We start from the raw sequence: 21,294 nt of genomic DNA, 5'->3' as shown, positions 1-21,294 counted from the left end.
AACCCATAAATATTTAAAGCGTAGCAAATTTCCAACAGAAGATAATTTGGAAGATCTTCAGAAAAAGTCTGTTTTAATCAGGCATGGAGGGAGGCAGGCCAAGCACAGGCTCTCAAGTGCAAGCAGGGCAGAGACCCAGGGTGGTGTGGTGTCCCATGAACTTGGGAATCTACTGAGAGGAATCTACAGCAGTGTTGGCTACCCATCCTGGTTGCAAGCCAGCAAATCAGCAGATTAGCTTAAAACCTCCAACACAAATACAAAAGGCAAATAGTGAGCCCCTAAACCCCAGAATACTGTGATTCCTGGCCATGCCCACCAAGAACCATAAGTTAGTCAGCACTGACCCAGCATAGCCACTATCTCCAGTAGAGAAAACTTGGACAATCTCTCTTGTTCCCTAAAAGCAAACCTCAGCCTTTTAAAAAATGAGCAAAACAACAACAACAACAGCAACAACAACACACAAAAATAACTCTGATCATAGATAGTTTTTATGCAGAAAGAGAAGATTAGATTTCAAACCCCAAGGACTCTAAAGGCAAATCTGCTCCAAATGAAGCCCCAAAGGTTGATATGAATTGGTCCCCATATCACAAGGCTCTTTTGGAAGAATTTAAAAAGAATCTTGAAAGAGAATTAGAAGAAAAACGGGGAAAGGAAATGAGAACTTTGCAAGAGAGTGTGAAAAAGGAAACACAGAAATTATCCAAAAAAAATTCTTTACATAATAAATTTAGTGAAATGGAAAAAGCATATAACTCCTTGAAAAAAAGATTTGACAAAATGGAAAAAGAAAACAACTCTTTGAAAAACACAATTTGTGAAATGGGAAAAAAAATCCATAGAACAAAAAAAAAAAAGTCATTTTAAAATTCAATAGGCCAAATACAAAAGGAGTTTTAAAAAAAAGTAACTGAGGAAAATAATTCACTAAAAATTAGAACTGGACAAATGGAAATAAATGACTCAATAAGACATCAAGAATCAGTCAAACAAGAAAAATGAAAAAAAAAATAGAAGGAAAAGTAAAATACTCCATTAGAAAAATAACTGACTTGGAAAATAGATCTAGGGGAAACAATCTAAAGATTACTGGACTTCCTGAAAACCATGATGAAAAAAAGAGCGTAGACATTATCTTTCAGAACATCATCAAGGAAAATTGCCCTGATGTCCTAGAATCAAAAGGTAAAATAGCCATTGGAAGAGTACATCGATCACCTCCTGAAACAAACCCCAAAATGAAAACTTCAAGGAATATCATAACTAAATTTCAGAATTATCAAACTAAGAAAAAAATATTGCAAGCAACCAGAAAGAAACAATTCAAATACGTAGGAGCACCAGTTAGGATTTAGTAAGGATCTAGCAGCTTCCACTTTAAAGGATTAAAGGGTCTGGAATTTGATACTGTAAAAGTCAAAGCAACTTGAATTGCAGCCAAGAATTAACTATCCAGCTAAGCATTATCTTTCAAAGAAGAAGTTAGACATTCAATGAATACAGGTGAATTTCATTTATTTTTGATGAAAAGACCAGAGCTAAATAAATATTTTGATCTCCAAATACAAAACTCAAGTGAAGCATAAAAAGGTAAAAAGGAAAGAATTCTTGAGAACTATAATCTGTTATAAGTATATTTAGAAAGTCTAGGTATAATTTAATTTTACTGTGATAATATAAAAAAGAAACTAGATGTAGAAAGGGGTTTGGAAAATGGAAAATGAGGAAAATGGAGGTAAAATGAGGGAAATTACATCTCATGAAGAGACAAAAAAGACCTATTATAATTGAGGAAAAAAGGAAGGGGGATGAACATTGTGGGAATCTTACTCTCATCAGATATGGCCCAAGGAAAGAATATTAGACATAATTGGTTTCACAAAGAAATTTATCTCACTCTATATAGAAGTGGGAGGGGAAAGGGAAAAGAAAAGGGAAAGGCTAATAAAGGTGAAACAGAAGTAGTAGGGGGAAAATATGAGAAAGAGGGAGGGACTGTAAAGGAGGAGAGCTGTTTGATAGAGGTGGCCAAAAGCAAAATACTGAGGAGGAGAAAAAGGGAGAAAGGAAAGAGAAAAATGTAATCTGGGGATAATAAGATGGCAGGAAATACAGAACTAGTCATTTTAACTGTGAATGTGAATGGGATGAACTCTCCAATAAAACGGAAGTAGAGGGCAGACTGGATTAAAAACCAGAATCCTACAATATGTTGTTTTACAAGAAATACATTTAAAGCAGAATGATAAATTTAGAGTATAGGTAAAAGGCTAGAGCAGAATCTATTATGCTTCAGGTGAAGTAAAAAAAGCAAGGGTAGCAATCCTAATCTCATATCAAGCAAAAGCAAAAACAGATCTAATTAAAAGAGGTAAGGAAGAAAACTATATCTTGCTAAAGAGCACCATAAATAATAAAGCAATATCAATACTAAAGATATATGAACCAACTGATATAGCATCTAGATTCCTAAAGGAGAAATTAAAATAGCTGCAAGAATAAATACACAGCAAAACTATAATAGTAGGGGATCTTAATCTTTCTCTATCAGAAGTATATAAATCAAACCACAAAATCAATAAAAAAATAAGTTAAGGAGGCAAATAGAATTTTAGAAAAGTTAGGTATGATAGATCTTTGGAGAAAGTTGAATGGAGACAGAAAGGAATATACTTTTTTCTCATCAGTTCATGGAACTTATACAAAAACTGATCATATATTGTGAAGACCGAGTTAGTACCCTGGACGCCTTGGAATCATCTGGAGTCAGGATAAGCAAAAGTCCTTGGTCTTTATTCTTGGTCTTTAGGGGTAGGAGTGAAGGGAATGGACACAAGCTCTCCACAACCTCCCTTCTCCTCATCCGCCGCAAAAGTGATTCTGGCTTGTCTTACTCCACCCTCTAATCCCTCCTACAACTCTCTATATACACCAAAATATTGAGCCAGCACAGAATAGTGGGAAGGGCCATTTTCCAAGCATATGCTAATATAGTATTGTCCAATAAGTAATTGGCCTTAAGTGCTTGGTTGTCTGATTCCAGTGCATCTACTCAGAGTTTCAGTCCTTTACAATATATTTGAGCTTAAAGACCCCAAATCAAATGCAAAAAGGCAGAAATAGTAAGTGCATTTTTTTCAGATCATTATGCAATAAAAATTACATGCAATAAAAGACCAAGGGAAAATAGACCATAAATTAATTGGAAACTAAATAATCTAATCCTAAAGAATGAATGGGTGAAACAACAAATCATAGACACAATCAAAAATTTCTTCCAAAAGAATGACAATAACGAGACAAGATATCAAAATTTGTGGGATGTAGTCAAAGAGGTTATTAGGGGAAATTTTACTCTAGATGCTTACTTGCATAAAACAGAGAAAGAAAAGATCAATGAATTGGACTTACAACTTAAAAAGCTAGAAAAAGAACAAATTTTAAAATCCCAAATAAATACCAAATTTGAAATTCTGAAAAGGGGAGATTAATAAAATTGAAAGTAAGAAAACTATTGAATCAATAAATAAAACTAAAGAGTTGGTTTTATGAAAAAACAACAGCAAAATAAATAGACTTTTAGTTAATTTGATTAGAAAAAGGAAAGAAGAAAATCAAATTGTTAGTACCAAAACTGAAAAGGGAGAACTTTCTACCAATGAAGAAGTAATTAGAGCAATAATAATAATTAGAGCAAAAACTTAGAGTTATTTTCCTCAACTATATATCAATAAATTCAATAATTTAAGTGAAATGGAGGAATACCTACAAAAATATGGATTGCCTAGATTAACAGAAGAGGAAATAAATTACTTACATAGTTCCACCTACCAAATTCCTTTTATGACACAGATATGGTGCTGATACCTAAACTAGGTAGGGTGAAAACAAAGAAAGGAAATTTCCCTAATGAATATTGATACAAAAATCTTAAATAAAATATCAACAAAGAGATTATAAAAAGTCATCCCCAGGATAATACATCACAACTAAGTGGGGTTTATATCAAGAATGGAGGGCTAGTTCATTATTAGGAAAACTATTAGCATAATTGACTATATCAATAACCAAACTAACAAAAATTATATTATCTCAATAGATGCAGAAAAATATTTGATAAAATTCAACATCCATTCCTAATTTTAAAAAAAACTAGAGAATATAGAAATAAATGGAGTTTTCTTAAAATGATCAGTAGCATTTTTTAAAAAGTATCAGCAAGCAACATATGTATGAGGATAAACTAGAACCATTCTCAGTAAGATCAGAGGCGAAACTAGGTTGCCTGCTATCACCATTACTATTTAATATTAGAAATGCTAGATTTGGCAATAAGAGAAGAAAACGGGATTAAAGGATATGATGGTATACTTAGAGTATCCTAGAGAATCAACATTTTTATATATGACCAATAAAGTCCAGCAGCAAGAGATACAAAAATATAAAAAATCCATTTAAAATAATACCTGATAATATAAAACATTTGGGAGTCTATCTGCCAAGGCAAAATCAGAAACTATATGAACACAATTATGAAACATTTTCCACACAAAGTCAAATCTAATCAGTTGGAAAAGTATCAAGTTTTTTTGGGTAGGCCTAGAAATATGATAAAAATGACAATACTACCTAAATTAATCTATCTATTCAATTCCATATCAATCAAACTCCTAAGAAAGTATTCTACAGATCTAGAAAAAATAATAAAGTTGATCTAGAAGAACAAAGGTCAAGAATTTCAAGGGAATTAATGAAAAAAAAAAAGGTAGGGGAGGGATGGGAAGGGGAAATTTAGAACACAAGGTTTTGCAAGGGTCAATATTGAAAAATTGTCCTTGCATATGTTTTGAAAATAAAAAAAAAAACTTTAATAAAAAAGAGAGGAAAGATTATGTAAGAGGAGAAGTAGAAGAGGGAACATAACAAATTTCTTCATTCTTTGGATGATGTATTATGTTCTGTTTATATAAAATAATTAATTATAAGAGTCATCTATACACAGATCAATAGTATTCATGAAGGGAATAATAGAAAGGAATAAATAGGATTTGACAAGTGATGTTCAACAGTGAAGTACATCTATATCATTTTATGATTGACTGGAAGGTGGAATGAAAATAAGATACCGCTATACTTATTTCTTATTGATTATGAAATAGGATTTGATTTAGTAGAGCAAAAAATGTCTTAAAGGCTCTTGTCCAACAAGATGTACTCCATGTATACAACAAAAAATTTTCCATTTTTTTGGAAAACTATAACTAGGAAAATATTCCTCTTCAATAACTGTTCATAATAAATATGCATCAGAAAGATATAAAGCAGGAAACTGTATGCTCACCAAATGTGAGCCTTTTCACCAGGATGATGGAGGAGATAAAAAGCAGACTCCAAGTATGGAAAAATTCTCTATGGACAGGTTTGTAGATGACTTTGTACTAATTGCATCAAACCTCAAGATATTGTAGAATTTTCTGGATGGGATCTTAAGTCACTCAAAGGAAAAAAATCCTTGTAAGAAAGACCAAAAGGATAAAAAATGTCTATTTCTCAAATTATAAGATCCCCTTAGGAGATAATTTATAAAAGCAGGAAATGAAAATTTTAGTTTATTTTTTTAAAAATGAAGGCAAAGAAATCTAAAAGTTATAATCTTACATAAAGAATGAATTAAACAATATAACGAGTAACAGAATGAAAAAGCAAAATTAAAACACATTTAAAAGTGAAGACATATGAAGTTAAATTCAAAAGATGAACAAATTTTAATATATGTCATATAACAAAGAAACAGTTTCAATCATGCCAAAGACAAAGAAAAATAAAACTTTATAGTATTAAAAAAGATAAGCAGAAATTATATTATTTTCAAAATATGATATTAAATATCTGCAATAAACAGTATAGCACCTAAATTCATCAAGTAAGTTATTTTAATTACCCTCCCCCCAATAAAAAGCCATAAGGAATTATATAATTACTGGAGATTTTAATAAATGGAGAAATATAACAAAATGAGAAAAGAAAAGTAAAATATGGAAAACTGTTGAAATAATAGATCTTAATAATTTATTTCCTCTGCTGTATAAGAAGGCTAAGGAATATCTATATTTCTCAATTTTATATAGCATCTTTACAAAAATGGAACTTGTCCTAAAGGACAAAGGATTACAAATAATAGTATAAGACAGAACTGCTAAGTGCAAAAGTAACAAATGTGATAATACAAGAAGCAATAAACATTTGGAAAACAAACAAAAGGTATGTATCAAATTAAAAATGTAAGATAATATCCTGTCTAATGAGTGGGTCATATAGTCACTCAAAAAACAAATCCATGTGGAAAAATAACACTAAGACAATGTACCAAAATTTTTGGGATGCAGTCCTGTTAAAGCAGTTCTATTAAGAAAAAATATATGTCTTCAAAAACATAATTAATGAAAAAAATTGTATTAATGAACTGAGTATACATTTTAAAAATAGAAAATCAACAATTTTAAAACAATGAAGATATATTAACAAATGAAATCCAAAACAAAAATTCTATTCTGATGCTAAATAAAACTAAAGGCTTTTGAAGGGTAACAAATCCAATAAACTTTGAATTAACTGCATCTAACAAAAAGAGCAAAACTAAATTCCCCCCAAAAAAGTTAATAAAGTGATAAGCACAACAATGTAGAAAAATAGTTTTCAAAACTTACAATGCAAAATTTTATAGTACAATTCTAAAAAAAACTAAAAAAATGATTTCCCACAAAAATATAAGCTACCAAATCAATAAAGCAGAGAAAAATACATTTTGAGCAATCCAATCTCAAAAAATAAAATTTAACCCATCATAATGAAAATGCCAAGAAGAGAGTTAGAGAAATCTGGTCCATATTGATTTACAAATTGAAATCTATAAAATATTTAAAGGAAAAGAATAACAATCATAATTATTCTTCAAAAAAAATCACATTTTTAAAAAGACAAATAGGGTAGTAACACAAACTCAAAAGGAAGAAAGAAAATGAGGAAAAGTATAGACCACTACCACTAGTGGGTATTTATGTAATAATTTTAAATAAAATCTTTTCCTAAAGCCTACAACAATAGGTCAAAAAGATAAAAGCAATCATTTTCTGTGATCCAGATGGATTTATTTCAGATATGAGGATAATTTACCATTAGGAAAACAATTTAAGAGATAAACAAAAAGAACTAAAAATAGGAATGGATCAACAGATGCATTAAAAGCCTTTGACAGAGTTGAGAATATAGGATGAAAATGTTACAAAGTATAGAACCAGTTTTATATGATAAACATTATAAATTAAACTGAGAGATAAACTATTATAAAATAAACTAAACAACAAAAATATTACCTTTCTCTACTAAAATTTGAACTAATTCTAGAAATACTAGCAATATCACAAAAGAAAATCATTTAAATGATCAAATTTTGGAATAGAGGAGAGGAAATCAACCTTTTATAAATATATATTTTATAAACTGTTCACCTAGCAAAAAAGCAAGAACTGGATTTAGATCTAGTCTCAGGCACTTACTAATTCTGTGATACTGGCCTAGTAATTAAACCTCTCTTTGCCTCACTTTCTTAAACTGTAAAATAGGAATAATTCTAGCAGCTACCTACCAGGATTGTCATGAGGATGAAATAACTTAAAATATGTAGTGTGCTTACTACAGTGCCTGGAACATAGTAAGTTGTTAATAAAAGCTTATTTCCTTCTATACTTATAACAATCAGAAGTCTTAGAAGAAACCAAGAAAATTAATCATTTCTGTAAAGTACAAAGATGAGTGGCAGTCAGGGTTATATTTCTTCTGAGGTTGAAAAGTAAATGTTTTTTCTGGGAACAGCTAACAAAAATAGCAGCTCCCTACTCTAAGAACTTAGAGCGTATCTTTCCCATTTTAAAAATGAATCCTCAAGATAAAGACAACATTTAATTAACAAATACAAACAATCTTCAAATACAACAATCTAGAACACAAGTCTAGTTCACCAACAATAGCAGTAAAGCTAGTGATTTTCAGAGGTACACAGTTGATTTGCAAATTTAGCTGAGGCAGGTTGATAAAAACTGAAAACCAAAAATAAACCACATACCCTCCCAAAACAAACAAACAAACAAAAATACTAAGAGATACACAGACAGAGCCAATTACAAGAGGTTTGAAGAAAAAAAAAAAAAAAAAAAAAAGAGTGATCCAGGATTAACTAGGTTAAGAGAAAGGCCTTGGAAAATTCCTCCCAAAGAAGGGTGAATTCAATTAAGGTTGGAACAGGAGTGAAAGAAGTGAACTTTTCAGATGGGAAATGGAGATGGGAGTGATATTCTGGAGAAAACTCTAGTGGCTCAAAGACCCATCTCTGTGTCCATCCCAGCATTATCACCAATTAATGTCAAAAGAATTTTAAATGTAGTTCAACCTGGACTGGTCTCTAACCTGGAAATGACCAAATTTTTCAGAGTGAGGAAGATGGGCTTGCAAACCTGAAGTTCCCCTAGGGAGGATTTCTTTTGTTGGGGCAAAGGAAAAGTTTATATACATAAAAAACACAAGGGAGATGATGGATCACAAAACAACCATTCCATGGCAGGCCTTACAACAACTTCTTTGTTAAATGATTGATATCTTCTTATTGGGCAAGCCTTTGAGATTCTGAACTTGAATTTGAGCCTGGTCTTGTTCCTAAGATAGAATAGTTTGTGGGCAAGGGGAGAGTGGGTTTTTAAGGCAGGCAGTTTCTTTTCTTTGCTTTCCTTTCCTTTTTTCACTTAATTTCCTAATTAAAGACAATGATGGTTTTCAATATTCTTCTCTGTAAGATTTTGAGTTCCAAATTTTTCTCTCTCTTCCTTCCCCTCTCCCTAAGATGTAGCAAGAAATGTTATATAGGCTGTACATGTTAAATCATGTCAAACATATTTCCTTATTAGTCATGTTGTGAAAGAAGAATCCAAACAAAAGGGGGAAATCTTGAAAAAGAAAAAAAACAACAAAAGTGAAAATTGTATGCTTCATTCTGCATTCAGCTCCCATAGCTCTTTCTGTGAATGTAGATGGCATTTTCCATCACTAGTCCCTATGAGTTGTCTTGCATCACTGCATTGCTGATAAGAGCTAAATCTATAGTAGTTGATTACACAATGTTGCCGTTATTGTATACAATACTCCTGGTTCTTCTCACTTCACTCAGCATCAATTCCTACAGGACTTTTGTAAAGGGCTGAAACTCTTGAGTTCATGCACTGAGGTTTGGACAAGCAAGCACTTGAGGCTAATTACCAATTGAACAATACTTTATTAGCATTTGCTTGGAAAATGGCCTGCCCCACCATTCTGTGCTGGCTCCATCCATTGGTGTATAGGGAGACTGGGAGGAGGGAAAAAGAGTGAAGTAAGAAACCCAGAGTGACTCCTGGCCAGATTCGGTGGCCATTCTGTTCACATCCACAAAGAATAAAGATCAAGAACTTTTGCTGATCCTGACTCTGGCTGATTCTAAAGTATCCAGGGTGCTAACACTGTCATCACAGACTTTCCAGGTTTTTCTAAAAATCTGTTTGTTCATCATTTCTTACAGCATAATCATTTCCCATTACTTTCATATACCATAACTTTTTAAAGGGTAGGCAGTTTCAAGTCAGAGAGTGGCTTGGATTTTCTATTTGACCCAGAGAAGTTATAAATTCCCACCAAGCCATCTCAAAGCTCAGAATTATATTGGAATATCCAGAAACCATATTAAGACATATAAGTATACATCTTGGCCAGAGCTACTTAAGGTAAGTTTAACTAGTTACCTGCTAGAATTAGCATGAAAATGAATCTTTGGTTACTATTCAAATATGACCTTGCTTCATGTAAGATACCATTCATGAACAGTATATTCTAAAAACATGAATTAAAGGAATCTAGCAGAATATTTTACCATCCTGCAAATCATTCCAGACTCATGATAAGTGACTAAATTACTATTCCCTCCACTGCCTGTACATCAAGGATATATTCTCATATATACTAAACTAAATCTGATAATTGTTGAAAAAAATCAGTTTTAGCAGATTACTAGGCAGCAAGGTGTCAAGAAATAAAAGTAAAAGAAATTAAACTATTAAAGCAAGTATATTCAGCATAATAGGAATTTAGAATGCATAGCCAAGATGTTTTCTAACTCCAAAGTGATCTAAAAGTTATAGCTTTCTATAGGATATAGAACTTATTTTTGTCATAAATAGCATGACTATTTTCCTAAGAATAACTGCATTTAAACCCTTTTCACAAGGCAAGTGAGATCATCCTGAATTTCACATTGAACTATATAACATTAACCCTTCACATATTGAATATACATCATCATGGCTGTAAGTGCTGCATATCAGTATAAAAGATGATATTGTGAGTTGTCTTCAAATTCATATCTTTGTTAAGTGGTGACATAATGCTTTATCATATGATCTGTACCCTAAGTTTATAAACCTTTGTATTACTTAGAAAGTATTATTAAATAAAAAACTAGAAAATCTTTGTTTTTTTCAACAGTAGAAATAATAAAGGGGCCATGCTTCACCTATAGCCTGGATATATTTACAGATTTTTGAAATAAGAAAAGAAATTAAATTCACCAATTAATAGGTTTTTATGCTTAGCTGTTAACATCCTTTAAAAGAGTAGCACATTAGGGTCACCAAGAATAACAAAATAGGATATATTTTTTTTTTATCCATTCATGGCCACCATAAAGCTCTAGTTTCTTTGGATTTTATTTTGGACAGTTCTCTAATGTTAAAAAGTTTACAAGACATGAAATTGTCCTATTTATACAAGGAGGTTTTTTTAATTTTCAGAGTAATTTTCTCATCTCAATAAGCAGAGTCATTATGGTGTATGTTTTTACCTTTATAATCTTAGTATTTTTTAGAGAAGGGAACAGTCCTCATGTGAAAACAGAGTGTTAGAGTCAGTAGTGTTCTTGTAGGTGATTTTATCTAATCCCTTCATTTTACTGAGGGATAAACATAAGACCAAAGGCAGGGGTAAGAGGTTTATTGAAAGGTGCACAGATGGTTAATGGCAAAGCCAAGATGAGAATCTAGCTTTTCTAACTTCCAGTGCAAAGTGCATTCCATTATAACTTTTGCATAGTGATAGAATCAGAGATTTCAAGCTAAAAGAAACCTTAGAGTTTATCTAGGCTAATCCCCTTACCATCCTTCCAAGAAGATTCCAGGGACAAATGACAGCTTGGGTGGGGGGAGCAATCTGGGAGTAACTGTGCCAGAGGATGGGGTTGAGAAAGGAGTAAAAGATCTGGCAATTATGGAGTTTGAGCTAAATAAATTTGGCTGAGAAGCAGCACAGCTAGTAGAGAAACTGAGACTGCAGTTACAAAAACTGGGAAGAAGAGCAATTATGCAAAGGAATGGAAAGCAACTGTTCTCTCCCTGGGGCAGCTAATACCATTATCCACAGTAGTCAGACATGATTGTGGCAACTCTATTTGAAAAAGCACTTAACCAATAATATATTCTCTCCTCTTTCTTCTCCCCTTCTTTTTCGTTCCTTTGTTACTGTTTAGTGATTTTTTTAACTTGTGTAACTCTTCATGACTCCCTTTGTGGATTTGTTGGCAAAGACATTGAGGTGGTTTGTCATTTCCTTCTCTAGCTCATTTCACAGATGAGGAAACTAAAATAAACAGGATTCATTGACTTGCTTAGGAATCACAGGTAGTAAGTGACTGAGATCAAATATGAACTGAGGAAGAGAAGCCTTTTAAACTCCAAGTCTGGCTCTCTGTCAACTCACTGTGCTACCTTCTCTATAGGAAAACTAAAACAACAACAATAAAAAAATAAAAAAAACCACACCAAAAAAACCAGAAACAATAAAAGACCAACTTTGTCCTATTTTCCTGTCCAGCAGCCTTAATAGTGTATTATAAGCCTTTTGTAAAATAAATGATTTTGTTCCCATTGTCAGTGATCATTTTGTTATTTAAGATCAAAGTATGCATCAGTTGGGGAGAGTCTTGAAGAGTTTTATTTTTGTCTGATAATGTTGTTCTGGCCTAACAGGGAGACATCAAGATTCAGTTTAATTTTGTGAATGATTCTATGGTTCTGCCAAGAAAAACTTAAAATCTGTTCACTTAGGTTTCTTTTAGAAGAATGAACAAATAAAACAGTAGTTTTGCTAAGGGATGAACACTGTCTCCTGGAAGTTAAAATTTGTCATTTCTATTTAAATGAAGGAGAGAGATAGGAGAAATAGGAAAAAGTTAAGACTTTGAACCAGCCCATTAGGCATGGTCTCTAAGGATTTTGATTATATCCCTTTGTGATTGTACTGAAAAGCATACAGAACCTCCTGCTTCAAAAAGTCATTTACCATTATATTTTTATCAAAAATAGGGAAACCGAGGAAAGGAGGTACTAAATGACTGCTAAAAAGATTGCAAGAATTGTTAGGGTAGAGTCAGCATCTGAACCCAAGTACTTCTATGCTAATTTCAGGTTACTTTCCACTATACGATTATTGCCTCTCTAGTTGGCTGATCAGTTTGCTCATAATACCTAAATTTGTTACTTAACTTTCCACTTTTCCACAGTTTGCAGTTCTTTAGAATGCAGCAAATTATAAAAAGGATTGTTCATCCTCATTTTAAAACTGCCACACTGGCAGAAATATTCTACTCTAGAGAGGAATCATGACTTTTAAAAAAAACCTAAAAATGCAAACAGGATTAAGATCTCACCTGCTTTTATCATGGGAGATTTACAACCACAATGGCAATATTTTCCATAATTGAAGTTTACATATCAAATTACTTTCCAACAGGATTCTGGCTCAATAAATCATTCTGGTAATAATTACATCTATCTTTAAAAAGACTACAGGGTGATTAGGAGATAAAGCAAAACTGAAGTCTCATAACTCACCAGCTGAACAATTTCACAAGCTCATTGTAGGAGAAAAGTGTACCCTTGCCAGTTTTAGAAAAAGAAATCCATATGAAACATTTTGACTTATTTGGAGGATTTTTTCTTAATTCTAAAATTTTAGCATTTGGCTAATGGAGTTTCAAAAACATGGAGAGATTGGTGAGTAAAACCCCTGAAATTGATCCTAATTTGGGTTTTTTAAAGAATAGACTAGACACCATCTATTTCAAGTACTTTTCATTTGGGGCTTCTCTTCTACCTACTCATTCATTTCTTAGAATATTTGGAAGGGGAGTGAAGGTGAGTAATTCTAACCTAAAGCAGCACTGAAACATTAAGATAAAAGTTTTTTTTTTTAAAATGTTCTGACACTGAAAGGCATGTTAGTGAAAAGGTCATTTTAAAATTTGCCTTTTAGTATATGGTATCTGATGACAGACCCAGATGGACTCCAAATTGCACTGATGAGCCATTTACAGATACGGTATGTCATTAGTTTTGGTTAGGAGTGATGTAAGGAGGTTTAATGTGTCATATCAATGATGCATCACTGCACTGAATTTTATAATGATATTTTTCTTCTTGAGCATTACAGTGACAAAGTTAAAAGAGTGCTCAAAAATGTAAAATTGTAATGCATTAAATGCTATATATGAAAACCATGCTAAAGAATAGTAGAATTTTAGATTGAAAGGGAATTTTTTTGAAAAAGAGTATTAAAGATCATTTTAAATTATTTTTTTAATGAAGCCTTTCAATAGAAACATACTTTCTTAAATTATGTATTCTCATTTTTTGGATCAGAAAATATAGTCTCTGTAGGTATAATGCACTTAAAGAATAACAAACATTGCAGTTAAAAATACTTGATGAATGAACCCTTCCCTAAACCAGTGCCTTTAATGTAGGATCCTTTCTTTTGGATAGCTCTTTTGATGTACTTTACTTTTAATAACACATTTCTTTTCAATATTTTGTCCCATCTCTCAACAGAATAATACCTTGGAAAAATAAATAATAACAACAACTTTTGTAAGCAAAATTGTTTTTATACACACACACACACACACACCCCTACACATCTCAACAGAAAAAGGAAGTATAAGAAATATTCCCCTCACGTAGTTTACTACTTCTCTACAGAAAAGAAAAAACTGTGTTGCAACACTGGTTAGCTGAGATAAATACTAGTTATTCTTTTTTATCCAAATTCACTTTCATTTTGTAATTGGTTTAAATTCTATATTTGTAAACATATATGTCTTCTCCTGATTCTGGTTTCTTTTATCTAATAGGATGCAAATAAATTTTCCAAAGTTTCCTTGAATTCCACTTATCTATCATTTCTTTCAACATAATACTAATTAATTATTGTCATATGCCATAATGTGTTAAATCATGTTCCAAACAATGAGCACCCTCTTTGTTTCCAACTTTGTAATATTATTTAAAGTGGCATTATGAATATATATGTATATGTGTATATATACTTTTTTTCTTTCTATAGTAAGTCTACTGTTCAATAGCAGGATACCTGGTTTGAAAGGCCATACAAATCTAAAATATTTTCCAGAATGATGGGCCTAATTCACAATTTGACAATCAATGTATTAGTGTGCCAGTCTTCCCACATCCAAATTAAAATTGACTAATTTAATCTTATACTTTCTTTGCCAATTTCAATTTTGTGCCTCATAATTATTTTAATTTGCATTCCTCATATTATTAGTGATTTGGTTTTATATATCCTAGAGGTGTTCATTTGAAAACTTTATATATTTTGATAGCATATATTGAAGAATGACTCTTCATCTTACATATTTATTTTAATACTTTACAGTTTTTGATAACAGATATTTATAATAATATACAATTCAAAGATTTTAGCTAGTACATAGTTTGCCTTCTCTCATTTTAAGTACATTGAAATTATTTGTGCAAGAGCTTTTTAATTTTATATAAAGGAAGTAGTTCATTTTGGTATTTGTATTCTTGCTTTTTCTTATTTTGGCTATTCATTCTTCTCCTAACTACAGATGTGAAAGATATAATCTTTCATTCTCCTTTATTTTTTCTTGCATTATTATTAATTTTTATTTTTACATCACTTTTATTATCATATATACCCCTTCATGCCTTTCCCAACCAGCAATTTTTCCTTTGAAATAGAAAAACATTTATTAAATGTTTTCCTATGTTTCAGGTACTGTGATAAAAGCTGGAGAAATGTAAGATAACAAGATAGTACACATTCTCAAGGAAATTATATTCTAATAATAGAAGAGAAAAAATGAAAGGAAGCTGAAAAGATTTTTTGTGGGGCATAAGAGGAGTCTAACCCTGTGCAGAAAGAGTTGCTGAAAAACTGGAGCAGTCCAGAGAATGAATTGAGCAGGCAGTGAAGTGAACATACATGTAACACCTCAAAATTCAAATATTAATGAATTTTAAAAAGCTGTTCAACAAAACAACCAACATATTCATTGAATCTGACATGGCACACATCACAATCTACAGAGAACTAAGGAGTATACTAACACCAGGGAGCATCCCAGAGCTTTGAGCCAACACCCTGTATTCCTAGATCTGTATCAACTCATCGTTGCCTTGGTAGAAAAGGAGACTAAAATTTGGTATCAAAAAGCTAGCTGGAAAAAACCAGAAGAGGATCTCAAGATAGATTGAGTCATGAAGGAGCAAAGTAAGGAGCATTATTTACTCACCCAAATTATAGGTAAACAACTCCTTGAGACCATACTCCTTTCATTCCCTTGACCCATTGATTTAACAAAGAGAGATTTATGGAGACTGATTGTGCATCTGTTAAGGTGTGAAAATTGAGAATAAGAGATCCCCTAACAGAAATGGGATCCCCTTGGCCAGTGGCAGATTTTGCTAAAGAATTCTCAAACCCCAATAAATACAGACACGAGATTTGTAGCAAAGAATGCAAAAAAATAAAAAAATGAAAAAAGCAGTATGCTAAGAAAATAGCTTTCTTAATGGGCAAATTCCTGATTAGGAATTTAGCAAAGATGAGTTTACACTGAGAAAAAAATATCTTCATCAGTGGGCTAAGTCCAGAAGGGCATTTAGCAAAACTTTGGGGTTCAGAGTCATCGTTTCTTAGCCTTCTGAGGTCTGGGACCTCTTTGATCTTTGACTATGAGCTGGGGGCTAGTCTCCAGATGGATCTAAGAGACTGATTTTGAATTCAATTCAATTCAAAATTGAGAGATTACTTATATTGGGAGTTTCCCTTATGGACAGGAGGGTGTGCCCCTCCTAGAGGTCCAGAGGGTTTGAGACTCCAAAGCACCCTTCCCCCAAAGGTTCCTTTCTGACCCTCCCTCCACAGATTAAAGGGGACACAATTTACATCAGATGAAATCATAATATTTTAAACTTTGTTGTTGTTGTTTGCTTGGATTTTTTCCTTTCTGTCTTTTCCTTTTGCTTTTTGTTTTGTTTTGTTTTTGGTGCAGCATGAAGAATATGGAAATATATTTAGAAGAATTGTACATGTTTAAATCTATATCAGATTATTTGCTGTCTTGGGGAGAGAGAATGGGGGACAGAAGATAGAAAAAAATGAAACACAAGGTTTTACAAAAGTGAATGTTGAAAACTGTCTGTATGTATTTGGAAAAATAAAATATTATTTTAAAATAATTAACTCCACTCAACGATAATTATGTCTGATTGGCAACATCCTGACATTGAGTTCCTCCCTGAGACCAAAGCACAACTGGCAGTCAACCTAGTGGAGGATGAAATTAGTAAAAAGGAACTTAGTAGACAAGCAATAGGATTTTTTTTTTCTTGAAACCCTTCTGGAGCTACAGCAGCATTTCTTACCCTACAGCCCCTTTCCCCCACCTACACCATCAGAATAACAAAGCATGGTCCCTTCAATCAACAAGAGCCAACAAGCTAGGAGTGTGTAAGAAACTTGGTCACTGGAAGACTATGTAGAATAAGAGCTAGAGTGGATGCAAAAAAGAAAAAGCGCCCCAAGGAGCACTGAGGGATCCTACCTACAACCTCTCACTCAAGGCATGGCACAAAGAAAGGGGATATATAGACCATGTCAGTTATCCCTATGACTGCTGTTGGAGATGTCTTAAGAAGTGTCCATTCTAGTTGACACTGGTTGCAATAATAAGGTCAGAACAGCAATTCCTGGTTTGAAATGCAAGGCTCAGGGTACTTGTGACAAATTGACAAGGGCTTTCTCCTTGCCAAAAGGTATGTTTATTTAAGAGGTTACAGAGGAAATGAAGAGGTAAAATTGGCACCAAGAGTGGTAAATATGAAATAGATTCAGGAAAGCAATAAAGTTAGCAAGGAAAGCAGATTGGAAGAAGCCTTTAAAGGAATATGCCATCAGATGTGAGCAATGATGGGTAGCTTCTAGGGGAAATGTCGCAATAACCCTGAGGTCCCGGCCTCAGAATGCTATAATAATATAGTTATATATTTCCCTCCCCCTCCCCCCCCAGCTTTTAGGGAAGATAGAGCAATAATTCTGAGGCTCCCTGACTTTAGGAGTGCTATTGTTTTAACAATCAATTTGTCAATAATACTAAAGCCTCCTACCCTGGGAGTGACAAAAACTCTGAAGTCTCCTGGCTTGTATTATAGTCCTACAAACATTGTTGACTGTCAGATAAACAATCTGTTGGTCAATGATAACAAAGGTCCTGAGACAATAATGAATAGACCACCCCTCAAACCTACCTGTAAGCCATAAAATTAGTAAACAAATAACATGAAGTTCCTGGTCTCTCTAACCTTTTCCTATAAATTTATCTTCTTGCTCCCGGTGCTTTGGGAATTTAGACTGCTTCAATTGACAGTACAATTATAATAAACTTTGCTCCTTGATTTGGACATGGGTTTGAGCCCACAAATTCTTCTGAGACACCTTGAAATGCCAGTCTAAAACCCCAATCTTTTGGGGTCTCCTTTAAACCTCAACAAGCATGCCATTGATTGGCAGTTTAAATCCACAGAGGAGTTTAGTAGACTAGCCAGAGTTAGTTATATTAAGGAGAAAGATGCTATTAAAGGGAAGACACTAAAAGGAGGGAAAGAGTACCTCATATCTGGATTTAACCCTGCAAAAGATTTAGCAAAGATCTTCAGCATAAGCACCACTTTACTGGGAAAAATCTAATCTTGGAGATTTCTCTAGGGAGGAGGGGAAGGGTTGGAAAGATAAAGGATGTGTATTGATATTGAGAGTGTTTTAAAGATATTCTGAGAAAACTTAGTTCCTATCTTTTTGTTATTCTTGTGGTTGTTGTTTGTCCTCTGTTCTTAAAGATGACCAGGATAACCAGGAGGATGGAATTTAAGTGAGGGAAGGCTTTGCCCTGCCTCATTTTCCCCTCCAGAGCCTTCTGGGTCCTGTGACCAAATAAAAATCAGAACGACTGGAAATAGTGTTGACAGAGTAAAAGGAAGAGTAATGGCAGTGCATGTTTGGATAGAGGTTTCAGGTTAGGAAAGTGCTTTCCCTTAAAGTCTCACTATAGCTATGGGATCCAGTGTAATGCCTGAGAAACTGAGCAAGACAGAGATTAGAGACCAATTTAATAGTTTATTAAATGGAGAGATATACTGGGATCAAATGGATCCATGTGGTCCCAGGACTGAATGAGACTATAGTCTCAAAGAATCCAGCCCTGAGTATCAGACAGTAAGATTTTTATAGGATAACAAGAACAATGACAGAATGGGGGAGGTACCTGGATGGGGATAACCTAATGGGAGGAGGCACCTAGGATGACACAATGGAGGGAGGTACTGGAGAGGTCACTGATATTCTAATGATGTCTAAAATGGATAGACCTTTATCCTGTCAAACATTAAGAAGGAATGATTATAACCTAAAGATATAAACCCTTTATCTCATCAAACATTAAGAGGGAAAGGTTATAATCTGAGTCAGACTAACTAAATATGGCAATGGGGAAACTAGGTCAGGACATTAAAAGGGAACTGTGGCACAACACCAGGAAGCTTGCAAAGGAGAAAATGATGTGATCTATGATGTGGGATTTGGCACCAGATGATGGCAGACACCAAAAGTTGGAGTTTGGTTAGGTGAAGAATTCACAATAGCCATTCTTTTTGGCAAAAGATAGATTTATTTAAGGGAATAGGCTACAGACAAAATGAAGGGATACATAGACACCAGGAATGGTAAATATGAAAGAGTGGAAGAACATATGGAAAACAAGTTCCTCAGTGGAACTCACAATTCCCCAATAGAAAGGGACTATCCCATGAAGTTGGGGCCTGCCCTTAGCTGACAGACTAAATCCTGAAAAGGATTTAGCCCTCTAAAGAGTTAGTTAGCTGTAAGGAGAAGTGGGGTTGAGAAGCATAATGAAGTTGGGGAAGATATCTTGTTGCCTGGGGGAGGAAAGGTAAGGAGAAAGACACCACAAAGCAGAGTGCTATGGCTGACTGACCAAAAGGAGGGTGAACCATAGGATGGCTCACAGATAGATTTTATTCGGAAAATTTAATCTCAGGCACATGACTGAGATTTCCACAGAGGGTGGGTTTTAGGAGTTTGACTTAACTTGGATTTCAGACTGGACCATCTCCCTAAAGGGTGGAACCACTGGGCAAAACTGATCTCTATTGGAACTTTCTGCCTACTTACCTCAGAGATCAATTCTTTAGTTTCTCTAGGTCCAAACACCATTCAGTATCTCATCAAAATGATTTATAGCTCATTAGACCATCGATCCTTCCTCTGCAGGTTCTGCTCTTAATTCTATATACCTCTTCTCCCAGGCCATAGATGCCTCCTCATCCTGGATCTTAGTCCTGAATTCCTCACCCTGAAAATGCACTTAGTCCCTGCACTATCTTCATCTAATTGCCTGATTCCTCTCACAATCTCCATTTTGACATTTAAAAAACAGACCTGCCCAAGCCACCCAAATCTTCATTTCTCTCTGGATCTAATTTTGACTCTCCCCTTTGGTTATTTCTCGATTCTTTCCAGGTGAGCCCTTCCCAAAGAAGTTAAAATATTTGAGGCAGGAATTTTCCTTAGGCTTTGTCTATGTAATTCTAGCAAAGAACACCTAAATTTCTAAATAAATGCGTTGCTGATTTTCAGCAACAAAATGCCTTCAGCCTTTTAAACATAAATTCATAAAGTTGCTGAGGAAATTCCCTCTTCTTCTCTCTCTACTTCCCCCCCATCCTGTTCTTTCCTCCCTCCCTCCAGCTCACTTTCCAACTTCCTTAAGTGTTCAGTCTTCTCCCTCTAGACTGAAAGTTTTCTGAACTCAGGGATTGTGTTCCACATTCCCTTAAGGGCTTAACCTAACTATCTGTGAAATTCCCAGAACAGCTAACTTAAAGGTATCTTAAAAAATGCTAACCAAGACATCTGGACCAAGTCTAGGTAGTCTGAACTATGGTAAAAGAGAAAGTTTGAGAAACTAAGATCCCTGGATGAGAATTTTAGCATTTCCTGAAAAAGGGGAGAGAAGCTGATTTCAGGATTCACATCAATACTATAGGGTTTAAACTGCTCTCTCCTAGAGTTTTGAATGTTTTGCAGTTGGGGGGCTCTAATAAAACTCCTCCCTTTTTACTGCAGGTATTAATGCCTTTTATCACTTTGTCCTAGTCCCCAGGCATCCCAGGCATTTAATAAGATATGATCTGCTTCATAAATTACAGGACACTGTTTCAATCACCCTCACAGGACTTTTGCTCCCAACACCCTCTACCTCTGAAAGTGTCCACATTCCGGTAGGTCTTTTTCCCTTCACCCCTTCTGGCTATCTGGCTCTTAACCAAATTCCTTTTAGCTTAAGTGGGCTTCAAATATCACCAATATTGAGTAGTTAGAAGTGCTCTACCTGTGATTGTGCATTTGGCTCCATCTAAATCCTTACCTTCCATATATCAATTCCTACTTTGCACTGAGGTGCACTTACTATTTGTCTAAGAGACTTGTTTCCCCCTGTGTTTCCCCTCTTAATTGCTAGAAAATATTAATGGGGGAGTTTTTACCAGACCACCACCCCCTACAAAATTTGTCTAACCTGCCCCAAGCAATGAATCCAAGCCTCTGAAGACAGTTTATGGGAAGATTCTTCTCCCAAATGCAGTTTGAAATCCAGCAGATTGACTTCATTCAAATATCACTTACCTATAGTTACAAATAATACTTTAGTAATGGTCTATATGTTCTCCCAATAGGTGGAAGTGTCTCCCTGTCAAACTGCCACAGCCTCTGGGAGCAAAAATCCTCTTAGAAAAAAATCATTTTATGATAGGGAAT

Source organism: Sarcophilus harrisii, chromosome 1 (assembly GCF_902635505.1).
Source record: "Sarcophilus harrisii chromosome 1, mSarHar1.11, whole genome shotgun sequence".
NCBI lineage: Eukaryota > Metazoa > Chordata > Mammalia > Dasyuromorphia > Dasyuridae > Sarcophilus > Sarcophilus harrisii.
This window is presented reverse-complemented; position numbering follows the sequence as displayed.